Here is a 14773-nt window from a genome sequence, read left to right as displayed (position 1 = left end):
AGTTAGTGTTTTTGTTGTATGGTGCGTGGTTGCTGGAGAGTATTTATTTCAGGTTGGGGAGCTGTCTGTAAGCGAGGACTGGCCTGTCTCCCAAGATCTGTGAGAGTGAGGGATCATTTTTCAGGATAGGTTGTAAATTTTTGATGATGCGCTGGAGAGGTTTTAGTTGGGGGCTGAAGGTGACAGCTAATGGCGTTCTGTTATTTTCTTTGTTGGGCCTGTCCTGTAGTAGGTGACTTCTGGGTACTCTTCTGGCTCTGTCAGTCTGTTTTTTCACTTCAGTAGGTGGGTATTGTAGTTTTAAGAATGCTTGATAGAGATCTTGTAGGTGTTTGTCCCTGTCTGAGGGATTGGAGCAAATGCGGTTGTATCCTAGAGCTTGGCTGTAGACAATGGATCATGTGGTGTGTCCTGGATGGAAGCTGGAGGCATGTAGATAAGTATAGCGGTTAGTAGGTTTCCAGTATAGGGTGGTGTTTATGTGACCGTCGCTTATTAGCACAGTAGTGTTCACGAAATGGATTGCTTGTGTGGATTGGTCTAGGCTGAGGTTGATGGTGGGATGGAAATTGTTGAAGTCATGGTGGAATTGCTGACTTAGAACAACGCTTCCTTAGCTCTCGTCCCCTAACACCCCTACTCTACTTGTGCTACATTGATGACATCTTTATCATCTGGACCCATGGAAAAGAAGCCCTTGAAGAATTCCACCACAACTTCAACAATTTCCACATTTCCTGGACACTACTGTGCTAATAAGCGCACATCTTAATGTTCACAAGCAGCCCCACAATCATAAAACAGTGTGTCGAGCTTAGTGCTCATGAGCAAGCCTATCTGTTTCAGTAAGGAAGCAGATTTCAGTTTCAGGCTTCCAAGGAGTTAGTAATGAGCTATTGCTCAAGGAAGCTGGCTTGAGCTTTGTGAGTTCTGAGGCCCAATAGTACATTCTTTGTGCACTGAAGTTAAGAGAAGAATTAGGTGCACAGGGAATACAGGACTGGGCATGTGGTAAGTTGTTGAAGAGCTGACTAACACCTAGAAGCAGGGAATCAAATGCATGGATATGATATAGCTGTAAGACTCAACATTTTTCTACTTTCTTGTGTAGTGAAAATGTTTCTTTATTCTGTATTTGTCTGTGTGGTGCAGAAACCACAGACATTAGATATACTATTAAAGTAAAGTAAGTATTTGCTGTGTAATAATTGCCATGTTCATGGCTAACAGATGCTATAATTAGGGTTCAGTAAAGGTTTCCATTATTACCTCTGCTTTTACCTGATCACGGCTTTCTGAAAATCTTCTTTTTAGGCTGAAATGTTCTTGCGTGGTCTTTTCCCAAAGATGGATTTATCATTTCAGCAAAATAGGTTCAGCCATGCAAGAGGGTGACGTTTGATGGAGAACTGCATGCTGTATGCTTAGGAGGAAGCGTACTTGCCCAGATCCTGAACTGAATCTGAATTGTGTTCAGTGAGACATGGATTGCAAGGGAGAACAAAGGCATTTGAACACCAGACTGATAGATTTTGGATTCTCAGGCTGGCTGCAGACTAGAACCAAAATGGAACCAGATTGCTGGCATTTACAATTAAAAAGGTCATAGAGGAATTTTTAAATTAAGGGTTGGGGAAAGGCCGACAGATGCAGCGGCGCACATGGTTCGGATAGACACATCTTTTAGGGAGGATTTATTAAAGGGGATACTCTATATTTTAATAAAGAGGAGAGGCTAGAAGTTCATAAAGTACAGGTAGGAACTGAAGAGACACAGTCAAATGAAAAAGGCTGGCAGAGTACGTTGTGCTGGTGGGGAAGAGGCACTATGTGTGAAAGAAAGCATAGAGTCATATAGTAAAAATCTTAAATGAATCAAACAGTACTGTAGAATCTCTATGGATAGAAATTCCATGCTTGAATAATAAGAGTATAGCAGTAGGAATATACTAGTGACCAGGATGGTGATGGTGACTGTGAAGTGCCCAGGGAAATTAGAGAGGCTACAAAAACAGAAAACCCAATAATAATGAGGGATTTCAACTATTCCTATATTGACTGGGAACATTTCACCTCCGATGGGATGCAGAGGTAAAATTTCTAGACACCATTAATGCCTGCTTCTTGGGGCGGCTAGTCATGGAACCCACAAGGGGAGTGGCAACTAGCAAAAGACAAAAACCGACAGCAATTTTTTTAAGTACATCAGATGCAGGAAGCCTGCCAAACAGTCAGTAGGGCCACTGGGCAATCAAGGTGCTATAGAACCACTTAAGGAAGCTAAGGCCATTATGGAGAAGCTAAATGAATTCTTTGCAATAGTCTTCACCTCAGTGGATGTGAGGGAGATTCCCACACGGAGCCATACTTTTCAGATGGCAGATTTGAGGAACTGTCCCAGACTGAGGTGTCCACGAATGAGGTTTTGGAACAAATTGATAAACTAAACAGTAATAAGTCACTGGGATCAGATGGTATTCACCCAAGAGTTCTGAAGGAACTCAAATATGAAATTGCAGAACTACTAACTGTGCTATGTAACCTATTGCTTAAATTAGCTTCTGTATGAGATGACTGGTGGATAGCTAATGTAACACTGATTTTTAAAAAAGGCTCCAGAGGCAATACTGGCAATTACAGGCCAGTGTTTCTAACTTTAGTACCAGGCAAATTGGTTGAAACTATCGTAAAGTACAGAATTATCAGTCACACAGATGAACATGATATTACTGGGGAAGAGTCAACATGGTTTTGTAAAGGGAAATCATGCTTTACCAATCTATTAGGTATTGAGGGGGTCAACAAACATGGACAATGGTGATCCAGTGGATATAGTATACCTAGACTTTTAGAAAGCCTTTGACAAGCCCCCTCACCAAAGGCTTCTAAGCAAAGTAGTCAGTCATGGGATGAGCAGGAAGTTCCTCTCATGGACCAGTAACTGCTAAATGATAGGAAACAAAGGGTCAGAAGAAATGGACAGTTTTCACAGTGGAGAGGGGTAATTAGCGGGGTCTCTCATGGGACCAGTGCTGTTCAACATATTCATAAATGATCTGGAAAAGGAGGTGAACAGTGAGGTGGCAAAGTTTGCAGATGATATCGAATTACTCAAGATAGTTAAGTCCAAAGCTGACTGTGAAGAGTTACAGAGAGATCTCTAAAACTGGGTGGCTGGGCAACAAAATGGCAGATGAAATTCAGCATTGCTAAATGCAAAGTAATACACATTGGAAAATATAATCCCAACTATACATACAAAATGGTGGGGTCTAAATTAGGTGTTACTACTCAAGAAAGAAATGTTCAAGTCACTGTGGATAATTCTCTGCAAACGTCTGCTCAGCAGCAGTCAAAAAAGCTAACAGAATGTTAGGAACCAACGGCAAATGTTGGAAGACAGGATACTGGGCTAAATAGACCATTGGTCTGACCCAGTATGCCCGTTCTTATGTTCTTATGGCAGCTCTTGTCCCCAGCCTAAGTGAAAACAACCCAAAGGCCAATTTAATTTACATCTGGTTAACCAAGGTTTAATTTACACCATGGCCTTTCTAGCACTTGGGAATAACCAGGGTGCACAAGTACTTTGATCATGCCCTCTTTTTTTGGTCACACCCCTACGTGGTTGTGACGTATGCTAGGCCAGCTCTTTGGCACCTGTGAATGTTGTCTATGTAGGGGGATCTCCTGGGTAGCTGGATAGGTTGACTTTCCAGCTCTTTTGCTGGACCAGAGTGGAAGGAGGGGAGGGCGGAATCTGTACCATTGTCTTTATGGCTGTTCTTGTTGGAGGAAGAAGCCCTCTCTATCCCATCCCTCAGACACGATGACATCTTTGGTATAAGCCTACCTGGTATTTTTTGTATCCTGGAGTCTGTGTGTAGTCTGGCCTAGGTATCATGTAGCAAGGTTGCAACCAGAAACCTGTACAGCAATCTACCTTCGTTTTCTCCAGCCCACAGACCACAACAGGTTGCTTCAGAGGAACTGCTTACCCTTTTCCAAAAAATAGCTTTAAGGCCCAGATTCTTAAAGGTGTTTAGGCACCTAACTTCCATTTATTTCAATGGTAGTTAGGTGCCTAAGTAGCTTTACAATCTGGGCCTTACTTAGCTTTTATATCTTTTCTGGAGAGACAAAAACAGTGTGTGCAGCACCGCTGAGTCAAAGCAACACAAACTCCAGCATGGAACACTCATCCCTCACCTGCAGTTTAAGGGTTCAGCAAAAAAATCTGCTGAGTCTGGATTTCCCCCAGCCCACCTCTCTCAGGAGTTCACAGGGCATCTCTGAACACTAGGCGAAAGGTAGAGACTTTAAAATGCCACCACATGGTTATTAAACAAGTGTTCTCCCTTTACTGCTATAGGAAATGTAATATATTCAGTTCATGTCTGATTCTATTCTGCCTGGCACTTTATGTTGTCATTTATATCTGTGCAATATGTGTATAAAAACACTACCAAATAGAAATGGCAGGGTTTGATGCCTGCCTTGCTCTCACTGGGGCCAATGGAGGGCAGGTAGCTTGCATTTCCCATGTTCAGGGGCTGCAGGAGCTGATGCAGCACAAGACTAGGGCAACCCTGAGGATTGTCCTGCATTGCACCTCTGATTCAGTGGTCCCTGTGGGCACAGGTCTGCCTCAGGCATAACCCTTCTGCACCTTCTCTGTCTCCTTTCTCTTCCACCCTCCTCTTGATTCACCTCCATCCCAATCCCTGGGAAGAAAACACATGCTGCTTTTGTACACTGCTTTGCACACTCCACATATACATACTGCATGTACACATGCTGCCTGCACACACTGCTCATATACACTGCACAGGCACACTGCACACACACACACACAATGCACATTGACGAGACACATTGTATTGTGGGAAAGTTCCATAATATTCTTTAGCCTTCCAGTGAACCCATAATCATTGTATGGGTTTGGGTCAAACCATGCAACAATTGTCAGTGTTGACTGAGATTTGATTTGAGGTTTGTTCACACCCTAGACTCAAAGCCCAGTTCAGGGGAGTTTTGAGAGCGGGGCAGATCACTGAGCAGTGTCTGGATTGGAACCAGCTAAACTGTTGGCCTGATCCCTTGCAAAGGAAAGCTGCTGAATTTCACACAATCTGAGTTGCCACTTGGTAGCCCAGTTTGTGGGATGTGAATGGTCCCAGTATCCGCCAAACAATATCGTGTCCAACTGCATCAGTGCCATTTAAGGAAGCTGCGTCATATCACACTGCCACACAAGCATTGCAGAGTTGCCACTCGTGACCTTGTCCCAGCAGGCGAGCTCCCAAGAAATGGCAACCCCCAGAATAGCGTCCAAAAAAAGGCTGCCAGGAATAAGAAAGTTCAATGCAGGCTTATATTGCCTTATATTGCTTATATGCTGCAGTGTCCTTGAGTGCCCTCCCTCTGCCCTCAGTCTTTGCTTCTAATGTTTTATGCTCCTCTAACTTAATCCATTTTACAAAACATTCCATTCCTGTATCTCTCCGCCTCATCAACTCTCCAGGTCTTTTGAAATCTCATTTTAAAGCATCTCCTTTTTCCCTTGCCTCTGCTTCTTAATTTCTCTCTTTCCTTTATTAGCCCTAGAGTTGGAAGCTTTCATTTATTCCGTATCCTGACTTTGCATCACTGTGTTCTCTCATTTCGACACCTTTTATGGGCTTGACCTGTAAAGATCTCAGGACACCACATGTTTGAAAGATGCTCTAGAAATGAAGGGTCCAGGCCTGCAAGGCACAGTGTGCTCTTGACTCCCATTAAAGTCAGTGGGAGTTGAGGGTACTGAGCACTTTTTGGGGTGGGCCAGAAGGCTGCATTATGTTGTATTGTAGAGCTGGGGAGCTGCATGGCCATGCATTATGTTGTATTGTAGAGCTGCATGGCCATGCATTATGTTGTATTGTCGAGCTGTACTTGTGAAATGTTCTACAATAGCTGGTTAATAGCAGGACTCCTATTAAGGACTTTTTTTTTTTTCTGACATCTTCCTCTTTGGATGAACACATGCTACTTTCTGTAATAGTCATATTGCTCCTTGTAGAGTTCATCGAATTCAGCACTAAACAAATACTTGAGCAAGGTCTTCTGAAAGTGTGGATTTCTAGTCTTGCCTACCTGTTGGTTTTGACTATGTCTTGCCATCATCGACTGAGCTGGAAACTGGGTCTGAAAGCAAGCTTGAGACTAAGGCATGAACAGAATAGAGTCAGTTTTATCAAAGGTTAGAGAAAAATGGACAGTAAGCAGATATAGTGGGGCATTGCTTAATGCTGTGTTTTAAGTTAGGCAAGAGAATGGTTAGCAATGCTACAGTGGCGGGGGGTTCCAGACATACTATTAGCATAGAGTACACCTACAGGAAGAAGTCTTTTGGCTCATGATCAGCTGGATCTAAAGTACTGTACATTAGGAAGGGAGAGGGGGACGAAAGTCTGCAATAGTTCAGTGTTGCCCCAATGCAGTGGGGGACTGGGGTTGGTTTTTGATTGTATTGGTCTGGAGCTAGCCAAATAGATTGTAATAATGATAATACAATAATTGTTGTATGTTTAGTATTAGAGCTAGCAAAGCTGACTGAAATCCAGAGGTGGAGTGTGCATGAGGAGGGACTTTGGAGTAGGGACAGTATGTGAAAGGCACTGAAGTAGAGGGACTTGAAAACAAAACCATACACAGCATAACAGAGATGGTTCGGGAAGAGAGAATGATTAAGAGATCCCCCAAGAGTTCAATCAGAAGCTAAGTATATCTGAAAGGGAGTATCTATCCAGCCAAGTAAGTTATAAATGCACAATTTCTCTATGTTTTGTGTATTTGTGTGGCAAAAGCTATATGTTAATGAGTCCTGAGAAGCATTCATTTGATTACATTTTGACTAGCATTCCTTCAAAACTCCCCACAATCCCTATTAGGAAGGCTCAGAGCATGTCTCTCTCCTCAAAGCCATAGATGTGCCAATCTTCTTCCATTTCCTATGGAATAAACTAAAAACATTGGGCCACGTTCAGATCTCAGTTGTAGTTTATTGCTGTAAATCAAGAGCATAGTTATTTTTAAATACTTGGAAACTCTTCTAATTTCAAGGTGATGGGCACCATGTAGGTTGGTAAGTAGGTAGATAGTATCACAACTCCATTGATTTCAGTGAAGTTATTCCAGTTTTACATTGGCATGCAGGGGACAGGATCTGGCCCACACTAAGGAAACATTGTTGACCTCACACTATTTAAATATTGAGAAGAGATTCTCTTAACCAGATCAGGCTTATTATACTGCCAGGTTTCCTCAAGAAGGATGGGATTTTGCACGTGTTCATATGTTATTGAACCTGAACTGGGACCCCTTGGGATGAATGGTGGTGACGGAGGAGAGAGGAAGAAACATTAGGCTAGTATCATACAAACCAGACACCCTATTTTATTGCTTCTAAAGGGTAGGATCAACAGCAACCATCTGGGAACAAAAAAATCTCTGAGGGGCTATAATGTAGGTCATGTGGACTGTGTAACAATTAGGCCTTGTTGCATGATCTGGAGAAAGTGCCTCCTTCTGGAGCCCTCCTCACCTCCTCCCCAGATGGCCATTGCTGGAACCAAAAAGTATTGTGGTTTTATCAGGAAGAATTCCAAAGAAACCCTCTACTATCTAGAGAGTTGATCCTGGGACCTTTGGCTCCATGCCACAGGCCAAGACACCCTCATCCTGGAAAGTAAACACCCATGCCTATTAGCACTGCTGCATCTGTGAAAGATACAGGTCAATCAGACTTGCATAGCTGCTGAAGCTGCCAAACTGTCACCCCATTACAGTGTCATGGGAATCTCAGCCATTTCATTCCAGCCCTGACTGATGCCTTGCCAGCCTTGGTAATGAGATGCAAGCTCTTTGATTTGCACGCCTGCAGCAGAAAGGCCTTTCCCAGTGGAGCGACCATATGTGCAAACTTCAGGTGTCCTAGCAGTGACTGCATATGCTTTAGTGTGATTTATTTTTAGGGACTCTGTTTCCTTTACTGCCAGTCTATGTAATGTCTTTCTAACTTGTCCCCTGGCAACCTAGATGCCATTTTAATGGAGTTTATCTCATTGCCCTCTAAAATGGGATGTCAATGGATAGCTCTTCTGTTTCATTAAGAGCTAATGGAACAGACAGCAAACCCCCTACCTAGTTTGCAAAATGGTCTGGCAAGGCCGCCTCTGGATTCCTGGTGTGGTGCATGAGGCTCTGCATCAAACAATCACTCTGGTTGGCTTGGATTGAGGAAACCTCCCAGTCACATCAGACTTGGTACCTACTTGAAATCTAGTTCATAACCTGCTGAGACAGTTTTCGAAAGTGGTGCTAGATGCCACCCGGCTCTGTCTGGGCCAGGGCTGAGATTGAGCTGCTTGTGGGTGGTACTGGCTATACCAGCCCTTCTGTGATGGCCCCATCAGTTACTGCAGAATTTAAGCTTTCATGTAATACACCCAATCCCTTGCTCCCAGAGTACGAGTCCTTATGGCTTGTGATGATCTTGTTCTGAACATGACATGATGCAGGGCTAAGTCTCCTGACAATCAACAACTCGGAGGAGAGATGCCTTTGCAGGCCATAAATGCAGCAGAACTGAACTGGTCCCGCTGAACATCGTGTATGTGTGCGTGCAGTTGAGGGCGGGAAGGAGGGAGTGAAGAACAGATTAGGACTCTATATGGAAGCGTTTGGTAGCATGTTAGGGGTAGATGAGTAATAGATTTACCACTACATAGATCCACAGATCTAAATCACGCAAGTAATGGGTGCGCACAGGGATTGAAGAGGCAGCAGTGGAGTGCCTATGGATCACTCCACACCAAGATACTAGGCTGGGGTAAAGAATTCCTTTTCCTCAGTTCTTCTTAGATCCTCTGTGCAATGCCCATTTCATTTGTTCCTGATAGGTCTGGAGTGATGGCTTCAGTAACACGATTTCACCACCAAGACTGCAAGGCCAAAATCCTGGTAAGGTCACTGTAACTCTTTATCTTTTTAGACAAGTAAGTGTGTGTGTGTGTGTGTGTGTGTGTGTGTGTCTTGTGAATGAGCTCTTAAAAATCATGTTCTCTGACGCTTTTTTGGAAGAGTAGAATTTGTTCACTGGTGTCCTTGGCCAAAATTTCAGCTACTCCCTTCACTATTGGGTGCATGTCTGTGTTCTCCACCTAGAAATGGCTGCATTTCCGAGGTGTTGTGAAGGGCTCTGGGGTTTTTCAGATGAAAGGTGCTATATAAATGTAAAATATTACTACACAGACATGCACATATATTAGCATTATACACTGTGCAAATATAATCTCTTCTGCCACAAGCCCTCAGAGTATGACTCATATATTATGCTTACTCGCAAACTCTCTGGGAATTATTACAATCTCAAAGGCACCAAGCAGTTATTTGAAAGGACTTGGAGTACGATAAAAAAACCAGAGCATCGACCATAAAAATTCAACTCTTCTGACTTCGGTTTTCCCCAGGTAGAGAGAAAAAGTCAAAGCCAATATAATATAGCAAAATGATATGTATATTTATATCTGGTATGTCTATACTAAGTGGGGTTTATTTTTCTCTTGATACCTGTGCATAAAACCCACTGATGCTAAGGTGGGGGTTGTGTGTGCACATTAAGGGGACAGTATATCCTCACATATGTATGTATATTTACAGTGTATACACACATATTATGTATGTATTGTACCATTAGTCTCCACTTCTCATATTCACTCACAGTAATGGCCGGTGATGTGCACGTCACATTCCCAGCATGCAACATGTAGCCAGATACTTACTTATTTAATTCCCTCCTGTATTTAATGTACAACTGTTTTGTATGCCTTTTTATGAAGAGCGCAAGCATATACCACTATCCAATCAATTTAACTACATTAGCACCAGGGCTCTGGCCTGGGGGATGGGAAACAGTTTCTCCCTGTAATGCTGTGCTGCACACACACTGTACATAGATAATAGAGATTCAGATATCAAAATGCCAGAGGACACAGAGTAAGTTTGAATGATCAAGGTTTTGGACAATCATAGGAACTTTCAATGACACGGACAGATTGTAGAGGACACGACCCTATTTCTGGTAACTGATGTTTGAATAATCAGGTTTGTACTGTGTTCACAAATCTACAAATGATTTCAATAAACTGTGTGAATAAACAGATACAAGCCTCTGCTTTGACTTCCAGTGATGTTTTATTGAATTTGTGAACCAAGTAGTTTTCATCCTGGTTGTTCAGTCATGCAGAGTCAAACTAGTTTGTGAAAATCCAGCTGCAGGTTAAATCACTCCACCATAATACATCCTGCTGCCATCTGAAACTGTGGACACTAATCCCTCTGCAATTAGGAGGGCTGGTTCCCTACTATCTGCAGTAGCTGCTGTTGACAGCAGTAATGTCTGAAACAGGGAGTAGCATACAGTTTGATTTTCAGGAAATTGGGTTACTGTGGCTGGAAGATTGAACACACAGACAGTCAGACCTACAAAGACATGTGACAGGTCAGGCAGAAATCTATTTTTTTCTGCAGTTTATAAGAGGCATCCGTCCAGAGAATGCTTATAGGATCAAATTCACTCACTTTGGTCGAGTTACCTCAGGGATGAATTTGGCCCGCAGAGAAAGCAATAAGGGATTTAAAGCAATGAGAAACAACACAGAGGTGGAAATGAGAGCAATTAAAAATATGAACCTGCTTGACCCTAATTTGCAAACATCTAATTGTAAATGAATATTTCTTGTTTTGAAGTTCAAACATAATAACTTATGGAACCATTAGGGCTCTGATTAAATGGTTCCCCAAGCTCTTGACTCCTTTATATGTCCTTGTCTGGGTGTGCATATTTTCTTATGTGATCTTTCTTTTCTAGTTTGTTTTCTTGTTTTAACCTTCCGGTTCACTAGCAGTGCTGAAAAACAGCCCCCCTCCCCCCCCAAAAGATTGCATCCAGTGTCTGAAATGTGCTAATCAGCTGTCTACCCCCCATCTCCCTCTCCCCCCATCCTTTTTTTTTTCCTTTGGAGACTGGAGTCACTACTGCAGTGAGGCAATTATGTTTCAAAGCCAGGGAACTCCATTGAACTTTACCAAAAACTGCTGAAGCAAGCAGGCAAGTGCACTGGTTTTGAATGCATGGCACAGAATTGCAATCACATTCCAATCAGGTGCTCTCAGGGCAGGAGCAGGACAATTAGATTTGAAACAAGAAGCTAATTTCAGTGCTGGATTGTTGGGAAGCTTTAAGTTAATGCTGTGAATTAAGGGAAGCCTTCCTGGTGCAAAAAGTCTTTTCATTCTAGTGGAAGGTCTGGTTTATCTTTAAAGGGACATTTTTAAGCTTGCCCAGCCCAAAATTTGTCCTGTGGTGTTTTGGTTTTCTTTTTTAAACCTTCTTACAAAGATCATGTGATTTTTTTAATAGTCAGGTTGTTGGAAGAAATATTGTAATGCCCTGTTTACAATAAGATTAAGAATAATCATCTCCAGCAGCCCAGTCCTCATAAGGAATCAGATGAAACCTTGCAATAACAAATCAATGTGCATAGCCCATCAAGAAGCAACTCTTTAACAACAAGCCAATATGATAATCAGAAGCATCCCTACAGTAACAATGCAGTATGCACAGCCTAGCACTTACTTGCTACAAACAACTTTTCTACAGCAAATCCATGTGTGAAGCCAAGCAGCAAGCCTACTGGTAGGAACTGGTATCTGTGACCAAGCGGTCCTGAGCAACCCTACAATAATAAACCAGTCTGTGTACATGTGTAGTGGAGCAGACAGACAAAAAACCCTGCTGGCAACCACTTGTAAAGAAACATATTTCTAAGGTGTTATAATATAAACAGCAGTAAGGGGAAAGGATGATTTGGAGAAATAACTTGCAGGACTGTATGGTAAATAATGCAGGAAGGAAAAGAAAACTCTTAATGGATGTTCTGGAAGGTCTCACCAGCACCTGAGACGTCTTTGGAGACATTCCAGCTACAGGAAAACAAAACACAGGCGTTGTCAGCCTTTCTAGAAACCCATTGGCCTCCCTGGCGCAGGAAGGCTGCTTAGAGAGACTGGTCTCCCAGAATGTTTGTATTTGTGGAGGCGATAGGATCAGTGGTGGGAGAAAGGGAGGGGTACCCTGAGATTCAGACTCATTCAGCCCTCCTTTCACAAACAAATGAAAAATCCAGATCTGCTCCCACTGAAAACAGTGGGGGCTGCATGCGGGTAACTGATGGCAGAATTTAGTCACTGCAAGTTTTTTAAATTTGTGCAAAAGAGATGAGAGAGAAATCCAAATTGCTTTGGTCTGTTAATGCAGACTGACCCAGCTTGTTGGTCCTTTTAACTTCCCTTATATCGCTATTAACAGTATTTGTTCCATTTACTGTAGAGTGTATGCTACTTGGGGTTGGGACTCTCTGAACTGTGGGCAAAATCATGCCTTGTGTTGCACAGGTTCACTACTGGGGCAAAGGGAGTGAGGACCCTCTTCTCCGCCCACCCATGGGGTGCAACTCATAGGCAGGATTCTACCCTCCTGCCCCATTGAGCCGGGGAATCAAATAGTGTACCGCTGACACATCCTGGCCCCAAGATGATATAGTCTGCTATCATAGCTGATTGGACCTTCATCCACATGTTGCCTACTGACAGCAGATATTGAGCACTCTAAGGCACTTTCTCATTGCGAAGCATTGTCTTTTTCATCTCTAATCTCTTGGATTCTTTTCTTTTTTCTGTCATAATATTGAAAAACTTGTATTTTCATCAGCACGGCATATTCTTTTTTGAACCTGAGCTCATATTGGGTGGGGGATGGAGAATCAGAGGCTGAGTGTTTGCCTGATGTCACACAATAAGTCAATAGCAGAGTTGGAATCTGAACCCAGATTTCCTGTTTCTTTGATGTAATCTCTGGTCCACACTACCTGTTGCTAATGTAAAATCAACACTTCATTCAAAATGGTGAGAGGACAGAACCCATTTAAAATATTTACTTTCAAGACCTACAGTCTAGAGGATGGGATTAAACAAATGGCCAGGGGGACCTGTAAATTGTCCATTATAGTGTTGCTTCCTACTAACCACTGGGAAAAACTTCTTCACCCTTCACAGAAATGCACCATTTCTTTTTTTTTTTTTTTTGCATGTTCAAGATTGTGTCTGAAGCAGACGACTTCCTTCTTAATGCAGCCAAAATTGCACTTGCAAATTTGTCCCCACTTAGACACTAATGTGTGTGTACAAGTAGCAGTGGTTGCATGGTTTATTGTGCACGTGGCCTGAGTTAATTAGACAGTCTGATAATGCTTTATGTCTTCTGGTCTGCATGTGCAATCACTTGCCTCAAACCTCATTAATTTTACTGGCTGCTCCTCCTGTTGGAGTTCACAAATCAAGCTGAGCCTGCCCACGTATCCCTTTGAGCAGGTTTCTCTAATAAAGCAAATCAGGCATCACAGAAAACTCTCAAAGAATATCAAAAACAACAAAGCCACAAGGAGTGGCATGATGATTTTGCAAGGAGGCTTTGTGCTGTCAAATGGGAGCTGCTGGGCACTGCAGCTTTGTAGGCCAGTGGTGAGCAGGACTGTTGCTGAGGTGATCTTATAACATCTTGTGATTACACACACACATACATTCTTTCTCTCTCTCTCTGCATTCTTTACATACATATGGTATCAAGCAAAAACTGTGGGATTCAGACCTGAGACCTCTGCCTGCAAAGACTAGCATCCCTTGGCAATTGAGCAAAAAGAATTGGCTTGATTTCACATATCTTAGGCCTGGTCTACACTACAGAGTTGGGTCGACGCAAGGCAGCTTATGTTGACCTAACTATCTAAGTGTCTACACTAAAACTTTGCTCCTGCTGACATAACTGCCCCACGATGGCAACTTAACTCTACTTCCTTGAGTGGTGCAGTGTCAATGTCAACATAGGTTGATGCAGTGTCAGTGTAGACACAGTGGTGCTTACATTGACTGTTACTGGCTTTCAAAAGTTATCCCACAGTGACCCACACCAATAGTACAAGCAACACAAGTGCTCCTGGTGAAGACACGACTACCGATACAAGCAATGTAATTACTGTGGCAGCTGTATGTGGGCTTACTTAATTTTGTAGTGTAGACATGACCTCAGTCAGTAAACAGAACTCTTACAAATGAACTGGCTCATACTCCAGTAGAGGTGACCTGTGTACATACGTGAGCTAGCTGGTTGCCAAAAGCTTGATGGCGAGTGTGGAGGATGGTAGTTACACCCATCCCACCCTTTCTCAGAAGATCCAAAGTGGCCAGTCTTGACAGTGGATTTGGAGAATGTCAAATCACCTGCTGTTTGAGTCTATGGTAGAAGGGAATGATAATGCTTGTGGAAGGAAATGGTGGCTGTGTTGTTTGCCAGGACCAGTGACTCAATCCTGATTATGAATGTGTTAGGCGGAAAAGCAAGGGGCTTTTATCCCCTTTTCTCTTTGATTTTCCACGCCGTAAGGTAGGTAGCATTCCCCAAACACAGCCCAGAACCAAATTCCCATTGACTTCAGTGGGGCCAGCATTTCACCAATTCTGCCTTCGGACTCAGCTGCATTTAACTGTCATACCAAATGCCCTTTATGTAAACGGAAACTAGAGAGAGCTCAGAGAAGAAGTGCAAGTATCTCCATTTTCTTATTTGCAAGTGTGTGTGATGCTTCTGTAAGCCCCTCCTTTCCCAAATTATACA

The 14773-nt window shown here is 42.9% G+C and overlaps 1 protein-coding gene across 1 annotated transcript in view; it reads left to right on the top strand.

Annotated features, from left to right (window-relative positions):
- CPEB4 (cytoplasmic polyadenylation element binding protein 4) overlaps nt 1-14773 on the top strand; it is a 185926-nt gene that overhangs the window by 18206 nt on the left and 152947 nt on the right. The window contains exon 2 of the mRNA XM_073355775.2: nt 8943-9003. The gene's annotated coding sequence lies outside the window, so the exon portion shown is untranslated. The remainder of the gene's footprint in view (nt 1-8942; nt 9004-14773) is intronic.

Source organism: Lepidochelys kempii, chromosome 8 (genome assembly GCF_965140285.1).
Source record: "Lepidochelys kempii isolate rLepKem1 chromosome 8, rLepKem1.hap1, whole genome shotgun sequence".
NCBI classification, from domain to species: domain Eukaryota; kingdom Metazoa; phylum Chordata; order Testudines; family Cheloniidae; genus Lepidochelys; species Lepidochelys kempii.
Note: the sequence above shows the minus strand (reverse complement) of the source record. Positions and strands in the feature narration are given on the sequence as shown.